We start from the raw sequence: 18,146 nt of genomic DNA on the forward strand, positions 1-18,146 counted from the left end.
TGCACATGAAAGAATTTTTCAGCAAATATTTTGTATAAGAAATGCGCTCGCAACGTAATCAGTCAAAAAGCACTTTGTTGAGTGAGCAAACTTTACAGCAGCTGCAGCTAAGAAGATTAGAGGGAGGGTGAGTGTGTATGGGCATGTATGCGTGTGTGTGTGTGCCTGCATCTGTCTGTCAGCTAACCTGACTGACTTTTATTAAAAGCAAATTGACAAGATATATAGAACTTTGCAACAAACATAACTAAAACTTATTCGATTTGCAGTTGTAAGCTAGCGAAATAACGTACGGAAGATACCCTGTAAAATTGCAATTGCTTATATATAAGATGCGATAGAGTAGATGTAATGTATTAAAAAATGTATAAGTAATTGTATGTTATATATTATAAGTTCTGATTAGATTATAGAATCGATTGACGACTTCCATAAAAAAAAAAAAAAAAAAAATTCTATCCCGCTTAAGAAAGAAATTCGTTCTCAATAATTTGAGTTTCTGTGTAAATTGGAAAAAAAAAACTGATCCCCTTGCCATTTTGAATTATCGGGATTCTATTGTAATTAAATAATATATACAGTATAATATAAGAAGAGTATAATATAACAGTAGATAGCTGTGGTATGAAGATCTCAGTTCAGCCTGGTCTCCATTACACCAAGTTTCAGCTTTCAACTTCCCTCAACATTAATAACAATTATTGCCTTCTAAGCAACCTCCCTAACTATGCGCAATGCTAATAAATAACAATCACAATAATAAATAACAAAATGAACTTTAATAGAGACTTATGGGCAACTGACAAGCGCTGCTCACTCACTTATGCATGGACAGCTGCAGCGCACCACCTGTGGACGCTACCTGTGGCGTTATCTCGCCCGTTGATTACAGCGGCTAACAAGATAATTTATCAAATGAATTTGTGTGTGCTCAAAAAATGAAGTTTAATATTTAAAACTATGGAATGTGGCAAATATGGAACTTGAGAGCAATATAAATATAGAGTAGGACAAGCTGAGATCACATATAGAGATCATTCAAATATATCTATCAAATATCTTTTTTTAGAACCTTCATTATTATTAGCTTAGACTAACATCTTTGACTAACATCTGAGCTCAAGCTAACCTGAACTCGGCATATTTACACATCTCCCATCTTATCTGTATTTCCCGTGAACTCTATAAAATTCCTGCAGGTAGTATTTACCTAAGCAGGTAACGAATTGGAATGCCAAATGGGGGCGGTGGGCGTTGCAATTTCTTGCAGCAAATGCTAATTCAAAGTTTGTGCCGATTTTACTTGCCGATCGAGCTGGCAATTTGCTGCTACACCTTCATATATCAAGCGCTAATTAAGCATGGGAAGGAGACCGCAAAGACTGCAAGTGAGACAGGCACACACAGGCACAGAGTGTGTGAGAGAGAGAGAGAGAGAGAGAGAGAGAGAATAGCAAACTTGGTTGAATTTGTTAAACTTTTACTGGAGTCGACGCAAGGCAAGCAACGCCGCCACATCAAACTATGTGCAACGGCAACTCGTGGCGCGCAGCGTGCAACGTGCAACGTGCAACGTGCAACTTGCCGCTTGCTGCTTGCCACTTGCAACTAAAAGGGAAAATAACTGAGAACGAGAAGTGGGTAGCAAAAATTAAATTAAGCGCAAGTGTGGGAAAATTACTTGAAGCGTAAAGTAATAAGAAAATTTTGTGGACTAGAAAAGCACCCAACACACACACACATACACAGAGCAAGCAGTGATAGAGAGAGGGAGCGAGCGAGTGGGGAGGGGCGCTTAAGAGCTCTTGAAACCAACGAAGCGTTCAAGTTTAAAGACACATTTCTCAGCCCCGCGCAATAGGCGTGGCATGTGTCAAGGTTGTGCACAGCAGGCTATGAGAAAGTGATTGAAACGGAGTTCAAAAACAAAAAAAGAACTGTCTACAAAACTTTGCAGCAGCAGCGTTGCAACGTGGCTGCAGTGCGGCTGACAGCTGATGAAGTGGCAACAAAAGACTCTGGCGAGTGGCTGGCATATTGGAGTTTTTATTGGCTTAATTTACAGAGGCGCAAGGGCCGGACAGCTGCTGCAGCCAAATCATATCAAGGACAAGATTTTGCTTTTTACCACATTCGGCTGCCTCAATTACCAGGCACAATAACAAATTGTGGGCCAAAATGTAACCAATTCTCTTTATCTCCCTCTCACACCCCCTCACTCTCCTTCAAGTGTAGTCAAGTAATTGTGGCAAAAAAGTTATAACTGCAACAAGATTGAAATGAACCTGGTGCAGGTGGAATTGATTGGACAGCGGTCCGTTCGTCTGTCCGTCCCGTCCGTCTGTCCGTCCCGTCCGTCCGTCTGTCCCAATGCCCCCAGCCAAGTACAAAATTCGATTGACTTTCCATCAATGGACATGTAACTACAACTCCAACAGCAACAATTCGCATTTCGCCAAGCTGTCAGCTTTACACACACACACACACACACACACAGACACTAGGAAAAACCCATCAACAGAGAAATATCAGAAAAAAAAAACTCTCTGGCGCATTTATTACACATGCACAAAGCAAAAGCAAGACAGAGAGAGAGAGAGGAGAATGGAGACTGAGGGTGTGCGGAAGAGTGAGAAAAAGAGAGAGATAGCACGCGTGAGTATTAGAGCGAGAGGTAGGCGAAATGTTGATGCCTTGACCATTTAATTTGTGTACCGAAAATTTAATTTTCCATGAAATACAATTTCGTTTTTCTTCACAGCAATCCTTTTTGCTTTAGGCACAATCTCTCTGTGTATGTGTGTGTGTGTGTGTCATGTGTGTATTTGTATTAATAGATTGGGCCCAAAAACTGCGCCTTGGGTTAAGGCTGCCCATAAATGGAAATTTACAATTTACAATTCCGATTTAACGTATTATATTTACACACGCACACACACACACTCACACACACATACCCACACACACAGACAGACATTATTGAGCCAGTAATTTATGTCTGTTTGCATTGGCCAACTGACTGCAGCGATAGGCGTTTTTAATCTTTAAATATTTATATTTTATTTAAAATTGGCAAAAATAATTTTAATTAAATTGAATGTCCACAAAGATACAAAGCCGAAGTCGTAAAAAAAGAAGCGTAAAATGAAAAGCACACATAAACCTTGGCCAAAGCGAAACATTTACAATTGCAAATCTGTGGCCAGGCAACAGCAACCAACTGTAATACTCTTACGGCATTAAAGCTTAAATTAATAGCAATCTGCTTAAGAGTTTTACAATGCAAGTGACTCTTTAAAAATATATGCAATTCATTGTAATAAAGTTTAAATATGGAAAATATATTTCAACTATCATAAAAAAAAATTAATTAAATAAATGAAGGAATAAGTATAAATAAAATACATATTTTTTGTGTATTAAAAATAAAGTTGCTCAACTTTATTTAATTTGACTTTGAAAATTTACGAAGAAAAATAGTCTCTGTGTATTTATTTTATATTTAGTTTAAAACCTTTCCATAAATACATATTATGTAGCTCAAATATATGTTTGAAATTATAAATTAAAAAAAAAAAGAACATTTGCCTAAAATAAGTTGATAAACATTTTCGTGAAATTAAAATAAAAAATAAATAAATAAAAGAATTATTTAAATATATTTTTTTATTTTTGGTTATATTCTATTAATATATATAACATATCTACTAAATCAGAAATTGATATGCATGATAAATTAAACAAAATTAATTTTTTTTTTGATAAGTTTGGAAAAAATCATATAATCGTATTTACTTCTTTATTTTATATATTTATTTTGAATTTAATTTTTTTTTTTTTTATGATCAATGACATAAATTAACTCCAAGCACTATATGTTCTGATTAACGCAAATTTATATTTAATAAATAATATTTATATTTATATTTATATTTAATTTCTTGGTTGGCAATGTGATTAAAGGATCTACAACTCTCCATATATATCATATAATACCATAGACTGCCAACATCGGCTCACTTCACGGTCTGCATATATTCTCTTAAATTAAAAAATATATATTCCATTTGGGGACTTAAAAACCCAACTTTGATTAACTGCGGCCATTTTGTCTTCGGTCTTCTCGTCAGACAGCTGCTCTTTCTATTTTTAGGCCTCTGAGGCCTACGAGGCCACGTGACGGCCACCAGAGGCGGCAGTTTAGGCGAAACATCACGTTCGGAACATCAAGCACTTGCGAAAAACTGTACGCAGTGTCCGAAATGGGAATGACAAACATTTTAATGGCTGGCCAGCGAACGAGCGAGAGCTCAGTGTGTGTGTGTCTATGTGTGTGTGTGTGAGTGTGAGGCGCCTGGAAAATAACTGCTTTAGCCATGTCTGAGACGTGACATAAATTTCATGTTAGGCCTTTAATTGCAACTGGTATAAAAGTGCAATGCATACAGTACAGCTTAAGCCTCCCCCTCCCCCACCCGCCCATGATGTCATTGCGTATTGGATATAACAAAAAAAAACTTTATCCATTCAGTGACATCAGCTGAAGGCAAACAAGAAAGTCGAGCAAACTTGCAATATCTATGAGAGCTACAAGCTGAACACAAAACGGGCAACTACAATCGAAAAAGTATTTCAATTTGTAAGCCAAGATGAAAAACATTGTAAATAAGATTTGCTCGCCAACTTCATTCAATGCTCGAGTCCATGCGATAGTTAAAGTTTCTCTCCCTCTCTCTCTCGCTCGCTCTCGAGTCCCTCTCGTAAGCAATTCAATTTGGTGGCATCCATGGCAGCGCTGAAATGCAATCTACAACTCGTCAAGAGCCACTACACTTAGCCAAGCTCTTTAAAAACTCAATAAATTTAAATGCATCATTTTGAGTCGATTTGCAGCAGAGGCAGAAAAAAATACAAGGAGAATACAAAAACAAAAAACTATTCAATATTCGTGCAATGCCCTCGATGATTTTTTATTCAAATTGCGCGCTCTGCTGTGCAGTCATGTGTTTCGTTGTTTTGACACATGAACAATGACAAACGCTCAGCCCCCGCATTGACTTTTCGCACATATGGATTTACATCTTCTGCATGAACGATTTCCGTTCAACAATTGGCCAGAGCTAACAACATTATAGAGCCATCGGAATTTCACTGACAGCCAGTGGAAAGCAATGACACTGAATGAAAATTTCACTCGGCTGCACAGTGGTGCAGTGAATGATAAAAATAGAATGAACTTTGGAAAGCGGAAAAAGAGGAAATCAATGGAGAGCAGTCCTTATCAATCATTCAAATTTAAATGATGTGGATTCAACAATATTATTATTTTGTAATAAATAAGCGATTTACTTAAATATTTATGAAAAGCTCTAATGCTTAAGGATTGAGACTACCTATAATTCTCAAAATATAAATTTGTGGACAAAGTAGATTGATTGATTGCTAGATACTTATGAAAAGCTTTAATGAGCTCTTAAGACTATCTATAATTCTTTACAAAATAAATAAATATAGACAAATAAATAAATATAGACATATAGACAGGGATTGGAGGAAATTGATTATAAAAAGCTAACACCCACAAAAATCGAGATTAATACTCCTCTTTCTCTCTCTCGCTCGTTCTTTCCCTCTATCCCTCTCTCTCTCTCTCCCTATCGCTCTCCTTCTCTCTCTCGCTCTCTCTCTCTCTCTCTCTCCCTCTCTATCTTTCTCTCTCTCTCTCTCTCTGGCATTTCTATTTTTCAACTACATCAAAAGTGCATTAATAAAAGCTTTAAGCTTTGAGCGTACTAAATTCTACGACAGCATTCAGCTAACAGGTGCTTTCAAAGCTCATTAATGGATTAATCAAATTCAACATTCATTGTTTAATGCAAGTATAATAAGCTTCGCACCTTCAGAGGGAAAAATTGCACATATTATATACGAATTACAACACTAAATCAAGCTTAACTCTAACTCATAAAATCTTGAAACATTCTACCACAATTGCTCCTCAGCCAGATTCTTACATAAGTCCACCAATTGCCTAGCCTAATCCGAACATCAAGCAGCAAATGCAGCCAAGCTCAGCTGCACAGTGCAGCATGCCCCCAAGGCCGTCGACGCTAGTGACCCCCATAAGTAGGCAACAATTTAAGTGCAAAGCCCAATGAACATTACAACTAAGTGCCCTGCCACAAACAAAATATAACACTCGAGCAATGTTGCAGCAGCAGTAGCAACTGCAACAACTGAAATTATCTAAACAGAATACAAACTAAGCTTCAGTCTAACTCTTTGTGTGTGTGTGTATGTGTGTGTGTGTGTGTGTGGAAAGGCGTGAAAGTGCCTCAAATTGTGGCAGCTAAAACGAAACAACTTTAGAGCTGAGCGTGCTGTGTGGCAATAGCTGTGGCTGTGGCTGTAGCTGTGGCTCTTGCTCTGGCAATCGCACTTGACCGACTTGCAGTGACCAGAGGCAAAGCGAATTCAGTCCATGTAACTGTTAGTGGAGCTGCGTGTCCTGGGTCTTAGGGATGCCTGTTTATGGCCTTTGGCTGGACCCAATTCGCGCTCATAAAGACTTAAGGACCAAGACACGTTTCGCACTCGCCGAAATGCGTGTAAATTGCTTTTACTTGCTGCATTCGCAAAATGAAAATGAAAACGAAAATGAAAATGAAAATGAAAATGAAACTAAAAACGCCCAACGACTGTTAAATAGTTAAGAGCCTCCGAAAAAACTCAACTAAATCCCCCAGTGCGCCATCCGCCCATAAGCCGCCGCCCTGTTAAATGTTTGCATTTATAAACGTGACGGCGTTCATAAAATGTTGCGCCCGCAAAAGGGAAAGAGAGAGAGGGACGGCGGCAAAAAAGGATAATGGCAAACTGCAAAGGCAGCTGCTGCGAGCGGCACTCGTAAAAGCTCGAAAAAAAAATATATATATACGTAATAACAAAGTTTGTAGGCGCCTTTAGTTAGGGTTGCGTTCATTATGCGTACCAGAGTAGGTTACGAGGGCAATTACTTCTATTTACTATAAATATAAAGAGCAAAAAGAGGCAGAGAGTGAGTGAGAGAGAGAGTGGGAGAGAGTGAGAGAGGGAGAGAGGGGGCGTGCTGTAGTCTATAAAAAATAAACGAAAAGCACAAACGCAACGAGGGGCAACAACAAATTGAAATGCTGTGAGTCGAACTTCAAGTGCCACAGCGAGCTCATAAATTCGCACACATAGTTACGATTGACAAATCTGCACAGCATCAAAGGGCACTCCAGAGAGGGCAGCTCCAAGAGTTGCATGAACTTGCGAGCAATAAATTTGGCTTAACTGGCCAGCGGCGTTGCTTTTATGAATAATAAAACATAAAGTGAAATTAAGACCAAGAGCAGAGCAGAGAAAACATTTAAGGCATGCCAACTATTTCATATATAATTAAAATATTGATTTTACTAGCAACACCAAGAGGCAATGAACATAAGCTTAAAGCTGAAAAGTTGAAGCTCAAGCATTTAGTTAAATAAATGTGGATATTCACATTAATTGATTGCTTAATTATAAACAATTGACAAAGCAAAGTAAGATATGAGAGCCAGTCTCTCTGACTTTTCTATATATTAGATAACGTAACTCAACAATAATCATTTTAAGTTTAAAAAATCTAGCAAATAGGAAACAATGTAAAACAAGAGCACTACATAAAAAGAACCTTCCAAGAATACTCCTATCTCATTTTTTATAGGTTCCAATTAAAATTAAAAATCATATAAATCAATTTGTAAATAATGACTAATAATTAATTAATTAATTAATATTATATATTCTGAATACAAATTTAATAATATATATAAAGTATAAAAAAATATAAATATTATTTGAACTATAAATAAATATAATATTAACATTATAGTTATATTATTATTTTTTTTATATTTATTTTTTTTTTTTTTTTTTTAATTTTATATGGGACACTTTATTTTTAATCAATTTACTGCATACAAAACTAAATAATATATTAATATTATAGATATATTATACGTATTTACAATGTATATTAAATTTTTTGAAGCCAACCATATATTTTCACGTAAGCATTTCCTTGTGAAATAAACCATAAAAATATGATATTAAAGCAATAAAATGTTAAGGCTAGAAAACTCCCATAAAAACAAATTTCCTATTTATATTTACCACTTATGCCCATTCAGGTTTATTTTCCCATATAAACATCTGAATATTTCAAAGTTTTCTCGAACAAACTGTGTTTACAAATCCAAACAATTAGATGTTTATGGGGCAAACGATAGATGATGGGCGTAAGGACCCTCGTCCTGTTGGGCTATGCTATGCTCGTACAATGTTAATGCATGCGTTTAGCTCATTGGCTTTGCACGCTTCACTGAATGTCCTGGCAGACATTTGTGTTGTGACAGCTGCCAGCTGGGCTTTACCTTCTTTCATTTTTAGCAGCTGTGCGGGCCGAATGAAATTTAAATATGCGCTAGGTAATGAAACGTAATAAAAAGTAAAAGCCTGGCAAAGCTAAAGCTGGCCAACAGCAAGCACAACAACAGCAACAACAACAGCAACCACCATAACAGTAACAACAATATTAACAACAACAGGACCATTAATAATGCTTAAAATATAAGACCTGGCAAATTGGTTTAGCCAAATGTCTGAAAAACTGCTGCGAAAGCCGCACCAAAAATGTCGCAGTTAATTATGATGTCTAAGCTGTATGCGTGTGTGTGTGTGTGTGTGTGTGTGTGTATGTGTGTGTGTGCGAGTGTGGTTGTTGTGGCAAGCGTGGGCTGCCTGACCTGCCGGCTGCCAGGCATTAATAATTAAGTTGAGAGAACTACATCTCCCGCAAAAGTCTCGGATGCAGGCAAAAATTATTACGAAAACCAAATTCGTGTCGCAGTCTAATGAATGCCATATGGAGCACATGGAATATAAATACAGTGAAGCCTCTAGCAAACTACAAACTAATTAACAATATTTTGTACTCTCTGTACTTTTTTGTTTTTTGGCTTTTTGTCAAGTTCAAACAACATTTTTTTGGTAAATCTGAGAGAAAGTTATTTGCTTGGCTTCGTTTACATGAAATTCGCATTAAAATTGACATTTTTGTGGCAAACATCCTGTGAGAGAAGGACACACACACACACAAACATACACCCACACACACACACAGAGAGCCAGAGGCTACCTGGCAATTGTTGTTGAAAATATTTCAACACCTGATGGACCCTTAACTTCGTTTAATTAAACCTAATGTGCAGTCCGGCCATTTGGCCATTTTGGCCATTTGGGCCCGGGCAGTTATCAGAGCCTAGCCACTGCCAATTTGCAAATACCAAAGGACCTTTTTCTGGACATCTATATGGCTCTTACGCATACCCATCAGACCTAGAGATAGGGCAAGGCGGCATGAAAATTATATAAAATGATAAGATGTGAAAAGAATAAAAGAAAATTTATAGTTGTTTTTTTTTTTTTTTTTTTAATCATAAATATTGCAAATGTATCTCCAAGGCGATAATTTATGTAGGTAGATATTTATGTAAGGCGGGCAAAAGATATCTGAGCAATTTTAGCTGAATAAGCAACTTTAGCAAGAAAAAAAAATTAGATAGAATAAAAATAAATTGAAATTAAAAGAAAATAAAAATAAAATTCAATTACAAGAAAACAAATTGAATAAAATAAACAACCTGACGGCAAGCTGCTAGAGGGCATGCATTCATGAAGCAACAATTAATTAAAAAATGATTTAGAAGAAAAGACAATATAAAAGCTAAAATGTAATGAAATATTTATATTGAAACAACTTAGGGTAGTTTCTAGTTGAGCACTTTCCAATAAAACACTAATATCGACTGCTAAGAGAATAGCAAGGGAGTAAAAATTTGTGGTTTTTTAGGAATGGATATCAAATGCTTTAACACTAACAGAAATTTATCCCTCAGGCGCTATATTATGTGTTCAGAATTTTGTGTAGGGTAGGTGGAATATACATATATGAAATAGTGTAAAATATGTCCATATATTAAGAAGTTAGGAAGCGCTTTACAACAATGCCTAGAAAAGGTTAGAGATTATATAGATTTCATATAGAAAGTAGAGAGAATCAGTTACAGGGTACCTTTTAGCAAACCTTTGTCCACTGAATGCCACGAGTTTTCCTATCAAAATTGCTAACTTGTCATGAGATATCATTCACATCAACTATTCTATCTTTCATTCATAGGCAGTTTCCATTTAAAGATAATATATATATTTTTATACATTTACCCAATAAGCTACCTACTGGATATCTGTCAATCGATCACTCCCAGCGCTGCTGCTTCTTATTTCTACTTCATATATTTTTTTTTTGTCTGTGCTCTGCTTTTGACGCACAGCAAATATGCATTTCGAATTTGTTTAGGGCCGCATCATGTTTCAAATTTTATTGGCATATTTACCGTAAATTAAATGGTGCGTGAAGCACCTAACAAACCGCCCGGCTCGTAGCAACGTCCCTATAAATCTGTCGGGGTGTCCACTGATGTGCACACGCGTCGTATACGCAATTTGTATGCCATTATTTGCTACGCAGTCGCTGGGCAGGGGCAGGGGCAGGGGCAGGGCGGGGTGTGATGCGGCAGGGTTGGGTACGAACAAGCAAACTGAGAGACAAATTACATTAATTGCTAACAAGCACACTCCAAAAACCAACCCCAAAAGGCCCCTTCTTCCCCCTCCCCGCCCCCTTCCACCTTCCATCTTGCCCATCTTCTGCCTCTATTTCAACATATTCATTTGTCTGCCACTTCCTTTGCCGCCTCACATCAATTTGTTTGTAAATTTTTTCCTTTTTAAGGACTTTGCTGCGTTTTTTATTCCCATTTCTTTCTCTGCCTTTTGTTTATTTTTGCAACAGCTGCCTGAGCTCGCTTGTAGCGATGATAAGTAATACATTGTCTGATAATTGCTTTCAATCTATTCAACAAATTTTAATAAGGCAAACGCAAGCAACAGGAGCAACAGCAGCAGGAGGGGCAACATCAATGTGCAATTTGGAGCAGAAATTAATTAAAATGCAAATTAATGTGCAATTAAAAGCCAAGCCGAATCTCTTCTCTGCTTTTTTTCGATACTCATATTTGAGCGCTTTCGCTTGAAATGCCATCGCATCAATATGCAAATAAAATCAACTTTTCCAAATAATAATAAAAATGATGATAAACAATAAGCTGAAATCAAATATACATTGAATTGAGTTTTTATTTCTCCTATCAATTACGCTTTTACTTTTCCTTTTTTGGTCGAAGCAAGTCAATGAAATTCTCGCTAAAGATTGCAGGGTATTAAATATGCTGTATTTGATATAATTCATTCATGAATACATTCGATTCCTTTGCGCTTGCCTCCATTTGTCAGCATTTGTAAGGATTTTCCACATCATCAAGCGAGCCTGCGTAAGTGGCTGAAATACTTTCAAGGACTTTCAAAGACTTATTTCACCTTTGAATATTTCTCAATATTTGACTGCCTTCCTCTCTACTTTGGCGCTCTCCGTCTCTCACCCTCTCTCTCACTCTCTCTCTCTCTCTCTCTGGGTGCCTTTCTTCTTTACATTCTCCAACTCCTCTTACTGTATGTACTACCACCTTCTTTCTTTGCTCTGTCCTTCTTTTTCTCCTCCTCTTTGTCTAACCCGATCTTCTTATCTGTCTCTATTTCTCTTCTTAACAACCACTTTTCTCTCTGTCTATTGCTATATATTTCTTTCTCTTTTTATTCACCTCTCTTTCTAGCCATCCCTCTTACTTTTGTTCTCTCTCTCTCTCTCTCTCTTCTCACCTTACTAATTTTTGTGTCTAATATCTATTTCTATCTCTTTCTTTTACTTATCTCCTGAACCTGTCAATTTCTCTCTCTTTTCCTTTTTTCTCTCTATGTCTTCCTCAACAATTTTATACTACACTTTCGGCTGATCTCATTTTCCCGCACTCCCTCCCTCTTCCCACTCTATCTTATTATCCTTTCTTATTTGCATTCTCTATCTCCATTTCGCTCTCCCTCTCCCTTTCAATGGTATATTCCCTGCAGCTTTCAGATTTTCATTTCGTTAACCATAATTATTCCTGACTTACTTCCGTCCTTCATGCTCACTTTATCTGTTACGTTTCTACCATTGTGTGTATGTGTGTGTGTGTGTCTGTCTGTCTTTGTTGCTCTTTCCCATGGTCACATTCGCCACATTTGCATGTTTTGTTTGCCTTATCTTTGGCTTTGATTTATCTCGTCTTTCTGCATTATGTCCTGCATGGCTACATTACTTCCATTCTGTTAACTATCTTATTGTCTACATTCATTACGAAAGCCAACCCCCGCTGCTAATCTTGTTCCATTCATGCCCCTTTATATAGGGGGGACGAACCGACCCTTGGCAAAACTTGGCTTCCCACACGATACGCAGACACATTACACATACACATACATACATACATACATACATATATGCATAACCAGATATCGAGTATCTGTGACCGCAGGAGTACGTGCTAAATAAAAGAATTTGTCAGATTGCCAGATAAACAATGAGAAAGGGGAGGTGTCTGAGGGCAAACTAGACATGTGTATGAACATATATACATATGCATGTGTATATATGTTTAGGAGAATATGTGAATATGTATGCAATCAAACAAAATGGCAATAATCGCATTACCGTTAGGCAAATCCACTTAAATGGAAATCAATCAGGCCCATTATCTAGCTGGTAACAACAACAACAACAACAACAACAACAATAACAACAGCATGGAAAATTGCCAATCAGTGAAAATTTATAGGGAAAATTGTAGGCAAAGTGCACGAAAGGTTGAACGCGCAAAAGCTTCGCAGTCGAAGGCCTCAAGTGCTAGCTGCTGGCCATATGCTGGAATCAGTTAGCAATATACCAATCGGCTGGCAGCAAGTGGTTGCAAACCAAAGGTTAATCACCCCTCAAGGCACAGGGCACACACACACGCACACACAGCGAGCACATATGCGTGTGTGTGAAGCGTCAGACAGCAGCTTGAAGTGAAGCTGAAGGCCCGAGTGTAAGGAACATGTAGGGTTAAGCCTCTAGAGGGTTTGAGCTTCAAAGCTTTTTGCAAAATGGCGCACATGTGTGTAAGTCTGTGTGTGTGTGTGCGTTGGTTTAGCACTTTCAATGCGCCCAAGTTCTCGATTTGACTTCAACTGAACTTTTGCGTGTTTCAATACCATAAATTCTGCATGCCTCTCTAAGAAAAAGAAATCACGTATGTGTGCATGTGTGTGTGTGTGTGTTTTGTTTTTGTTTCAGTTAAACTTTGCGGCTTAGCAAAGCATAAAACATTTCCAAATGCATTATTGTTCAACTTTTTCCCCAAAGAAAGTTATATTTAATTTTTAGTGTTTGCTTTAGTAAAAGTGTGTGTGCGAAAGAGAGAGAGAGAGAGAGAGAGAGAGAGGACGCAAGGGAAGGGGGCTGGTAAATGATAGCTTTAAACTTTTAAAACAGTTAAGCGTTATCCAACGGAAACAATCATTGAAAGTGCTGTTAACTCTTGCAAGGCGCCGCCAAGCATTGACAAATGACAGACAGGCCACGCTCGCCCTGACAATGAATCATCCCCGATAGAATCATTAGGGCACATAGCCATACCCCAAACACCTCATCCCCTTTGGCTAGAGTCGCTGTGCTAAGCGCATTTTAGCACACAATCAAAATACATACGAAATGAGCTGCTGATTATTTTTTCATTAGCACGCAAAGAATTTCTTATTAAAATAAGGGTTGGGGCTGCTCTTGGGGTTGGGATATGGTATTGTGGAGCTGTGCAAGTGTCTGAGTGCTTTGTCTATGGGGGGTTGCACGAGCCCCGCCAGAAATGTCACAGTTCATTTTTATTTATTGGCACAATATCCTGTTTGGGCTGTCTTTGCCCATGCCGCATGATTCATTCCGAGCTGGGCCTGGGGCTGGGGCTTTAGTCAAATAAGGAAATGCTGTAAATAAAGGCACAAGACACGCGATGTGGGCGCAGCCTGAGAAAGCAACTGCCAAAAATTCAGAAATAATTATTAGGAAAGTATAGAAAATTAAATACCCTAGCCTGAGAAATTTTACATGGATTTGCTTGAAGTTGAATATATGACGGTGCAAATTGTGAAATACCATTATAATTCCAATACGAAATGCGATAGAATTACATATAAATTAGAAGTAATTTTAATATATGTTTTATATACAGCTCTGATCATAAGCAATATCACTATATAAAACATAAAGTGAATTAGATCACAGCATTAAATCATACATGGTTTCAAATTTATACTATAAGAAAACTTTATTTTATAATAATAATATATTTAACAGAATATCTAAGTTTCTTCATCACATATTAAAAATCCAGAAGGAACCTCTTGAAGACACCTAAATTCTAATGAGTTAAACATAAAAAAATATATTTGGAATATATTATTCTTACAGTCTTTATGAATCTAAGATAAGAACCTAGAAATACTCTATATTCTAGATAAATTAAATCCCTTTATGGTGTTTGACTGCATATAAATACCCATTAATTTTAATTAAAAGCCATAAACAAAGCTCAAATATATTAACATAATTTATAAAGTCACTCCTTTGCACATTTCATAGCACATTTATGGTACTCTCTCGCTCCAAAGTGTATCAAAAAGCATAAATATAAATATAAATAAAATTCAAATGCAATGCACAAAATGTTTAACATTTGTTTGTGTGGCCCACTCGGTCCTTTGATGCAGCTCGTTGAGCCATTCAAAGGATACTCACACACACAAACGCATACACACACACACATATAGAAACACCCTCGCAAAGCTCATAGCTGGCACCCTTTGCTATGTTCTAATAAAATTTAAATGCAACTCTTGCGGCAAAGCCTAGCACAAACTAACCCCTCGGGTTGTGCAATTCTATGACTGTGTGTGTGTGTGAGAGAGAGTGTTTGTGTATGTGTGTGTGTGCTCTGCGTTGGTTGCTTGCTCAGCGCAGCAGAAGACCCAAAAATAACAACAACAACAAGTATTTGCCGGCATTTGTCGAATACCCGAAAAAAAAAATGTAAGCAGGAAACAGCAGCAGCAGCAGGAGCAGGAGCAGGAGCAGCAGCAGCAACTCAGAGGCCGCATATTGATTTTTGTCACGGTCGCATCCACCACCGCATCGTAGCCGCGCGGGGGTTGTTTTCCGTTAGTTTTTCCCCCGTCGAAAACACACGCGCACACACACACACACACACACACAAAATAACAACAAAGCAAATGCAATCAGCGTGTGGTACAAGGACAAAGCCGCCAGCTGTTTTTGGAGTTCGGACTTCGACTTCCACTTCCACTTCCACTTCGACTTGGACTCGGCAAGAATTGGTGAGAGTTTTGTGTCTGGGGCCAAAGGCCGCAGCTCGTGTGTTGCTTATGAGATGCAAATATTTGGACAGTCAAATTACGCACAAACACACAGTATTTTGCTCAGTGTACGCATGCCAAATGAAAGTACAGCAACAACAACAACAACAATAGCAACGACAACAACAGCAACCGGCAAATGGGGCTACAAGTGTTTTGTAGCAGACAGGCGACTGTCTGCATGTGGCGCTCGCTCTTTATGTGCGCGTGTATGCGTGTGCTATGTATGTCTGTGTGTGTGTGTGTGTGTGTGTGTGTCAAAAAGGAAACTCCGCAAATTACTACAAACAACACGGGAACGAATAAAAAGCCAAGCAGGCTGACTGCATTACAAACGCATGAATGAACAACGAAGCCTGGCAGAACGGAAATGAAAGACAGTTAGCCTGACGGGCAGATACCCTGCTAAATTGCTTACATCATAGAATAAAAAAAAAAATCAAGAGCAGATAAAACCCTTTCCATAAATGACTAAACTAGAGATTATAGAAAACTCTGTAAAGATTTATGAACGCCTGTCGAAGATATGTCGATAAATTAATATAAATTGAAAAGATTTGAAAACATATTTTTATTTTTCATTTTACAGAGTGAAAAATTCTTTTATGCATTTAGAGAATTAAAAAAAAAAAAAATACTCATATGATAAAATTTTAAACAAAAATTTCTGGTAAATAGAAATTTTCTTGGGCTCACAGATTTAGAGAAATATTTCAAGATTTTATTCGATATCTAGAGATTCATATGGAAAATATGCAGAAAATCTGAAAAATAAGCTCTAAATCCCCCAACCTCTTGCTATTCAATCGAATTTTATTCGATCATATTGAATGAATTGAACTTTAGCCCAGATCAATATCACAATACAACTCAACCTGCAGTTCCCTGCCCGTACAGGGTATTCAAAAGCGCTGCACAAGTGCCTGCGAAAAGCCTCTAAAAAGCTGCAGTTGAGCTGCTTAATGTGACTTTGCCGCTGGCAGGCAGCCTGACTGCTATAACTCGGCAGAGTCTCCCAGTTCTGCCTCCCCCACAATTTGCTGCACGCCCAGCTCCAGCTCCAGCTACATCTCCCGCTATCGCTTCCATTCCCCATTCCCACCATCGTGGTTCCACTCTCGTTCTCCGTTTCAGGTACAAGTCATAGCCGTCAGCCACGCCCCTCAAAAATGCACATTAAACACACCTTGCATGAGTCATGCGGCAGCCGTGTCCTCGTCGTCGCACTGCTGCCTGCCTTATGCGCTCGACTGTATTATGGCCAAAAACGCAGGGGTAACCAACCCTGTTAGCATGTGTTAGTGTTAGTGTGTGTGTATTGGTGCGACTGCTGCACGCAAAAGCCGGCTTCTGTCGCCAGCGTCTGTCTGTGCGCCTCTGGCAGCGTCGTTTATGGCGCAAACTTGTTTAATATAATGAACAGTGCGGCAGCAAAGCCTTGCAGCCAAGTGTGGCAGGCAGGCTGGCTGGCTCTGTGGCAGCAGGCAGCACGTGAGTCAGCCTAACGGAGATGAAAAACCACCCCGTTTGTGGGCCGGCAACTGCACTGGAAAAACAACCACCAACAGCTGAAGCAGCAGCACCAGTCGCAGCTCACTTCGTCTAGCCAAAAAAAAAAATACGGAAAAGAAAATGCACAAAACTCTTCACTTGGCCGACATTTAATCAATATCTCAATACATCAATTACTCAGTGCTTCAACTCATTAGCCAGCAGACCGATTGCAAAACGTATTGATTAAAACTTGACCAGAACAACCAGTTCTGGTCATGTTCATTCTTGTCTGACAATCTCAATTGTGGCTACACCCAGTCGGAACGCAATGCCTGCCAAAGGCACTTCTCCTGCATCGCCTCATTCACAATAACAATCACAATAATTGAGCAGATGTGTAATTGCTTTTTAATAACAGCTCGAGTTGAGCTAAAGCCTGGCAAGCTCCAAGGCTGTAATTTCACATCGACTTTGAAGTCTTTGTCAGCGAGCTGATAAACATGCATACGAATGCATGAATCTCGAACTGGTTTGACATATGCTGGCGAGCTATTAGATTATAGCAATGGAAAATGAGTTTACATGGCGAGGATGAGAGTTAATGGAATGGTATAAAATGATTGGATTACTGTATGAAAAATATCAGACTTAAAAGGATTAAAGTGATAAATATGCTGACTAAAGAGAGCTTTGGATAGCAAATAGAAATCTATTTAAGACTATGTAAGACTTTTCAGACTTCGTATTGACTTTAGCATAATTAATCTATGCAAGACTCAAAGTAGCTGATAATGGAAAGGAATGACTCAATATTGAGACTGCTCTAAAAAAAAAGTTGGATTACTATATAAAAAATTATGAGACCTTTCATAGTTCAGAGTTAATCTTGACTTCAAAAAGCATTAAAGTATCCCAGTCAACCAGATGATGCTGACTGAAGCCTGGCTGGAGAACTCTTTGCTTCTCTTGAAATGTGTCAAAAAATACTTATTTTTTATCAAATTAACATAAGTAAGCAAAAGCTAAAATTCTGCCAAGTCGTTGCTTAGTGAAGGGCCACAAAAAACGCGTTAAGCGCTGCTTAACCCCAAACGAAAATTAAAATTATAATAAAGCCAACAAAAAATTCTGCAAAATATTTTATCAAGATGATTCTATGAACATTCACTCATTATAAGCAGACG

The 18,146-nt window shown here is 38.0% G+C and overlaps 1 protein-coding gene across 5 annotated transcripts in view; it reads right to left on the minus strand.

Moving 5' to 3' along the window:
* Window positions 1-18,146, minus strand: part of LOC6579008 (protocadherin-like wing polarity protein stan) — a 75,367-nt gene that overhangs the window by 43,401 nt on the left and 13,820 nt on the right. The window lies entirely within an intron of this gene.

This window comes from Drosophila mojavensis, unplaced genomic scaffold (genome assembly GCF_018153725.1).
Source record: "Drosophila mojavensis isolate 15081-1352.22 unplaced genomic scaffold, ASM1815372v1 contig_80, whole genome shotgun sequence".
NCBI classification, from domain to species: Eukaryota; Metazoa; Arthropoda; class Insecta; order Diptera; family Drosophilidae; genus Drosophila; species Drosophila mojavensis.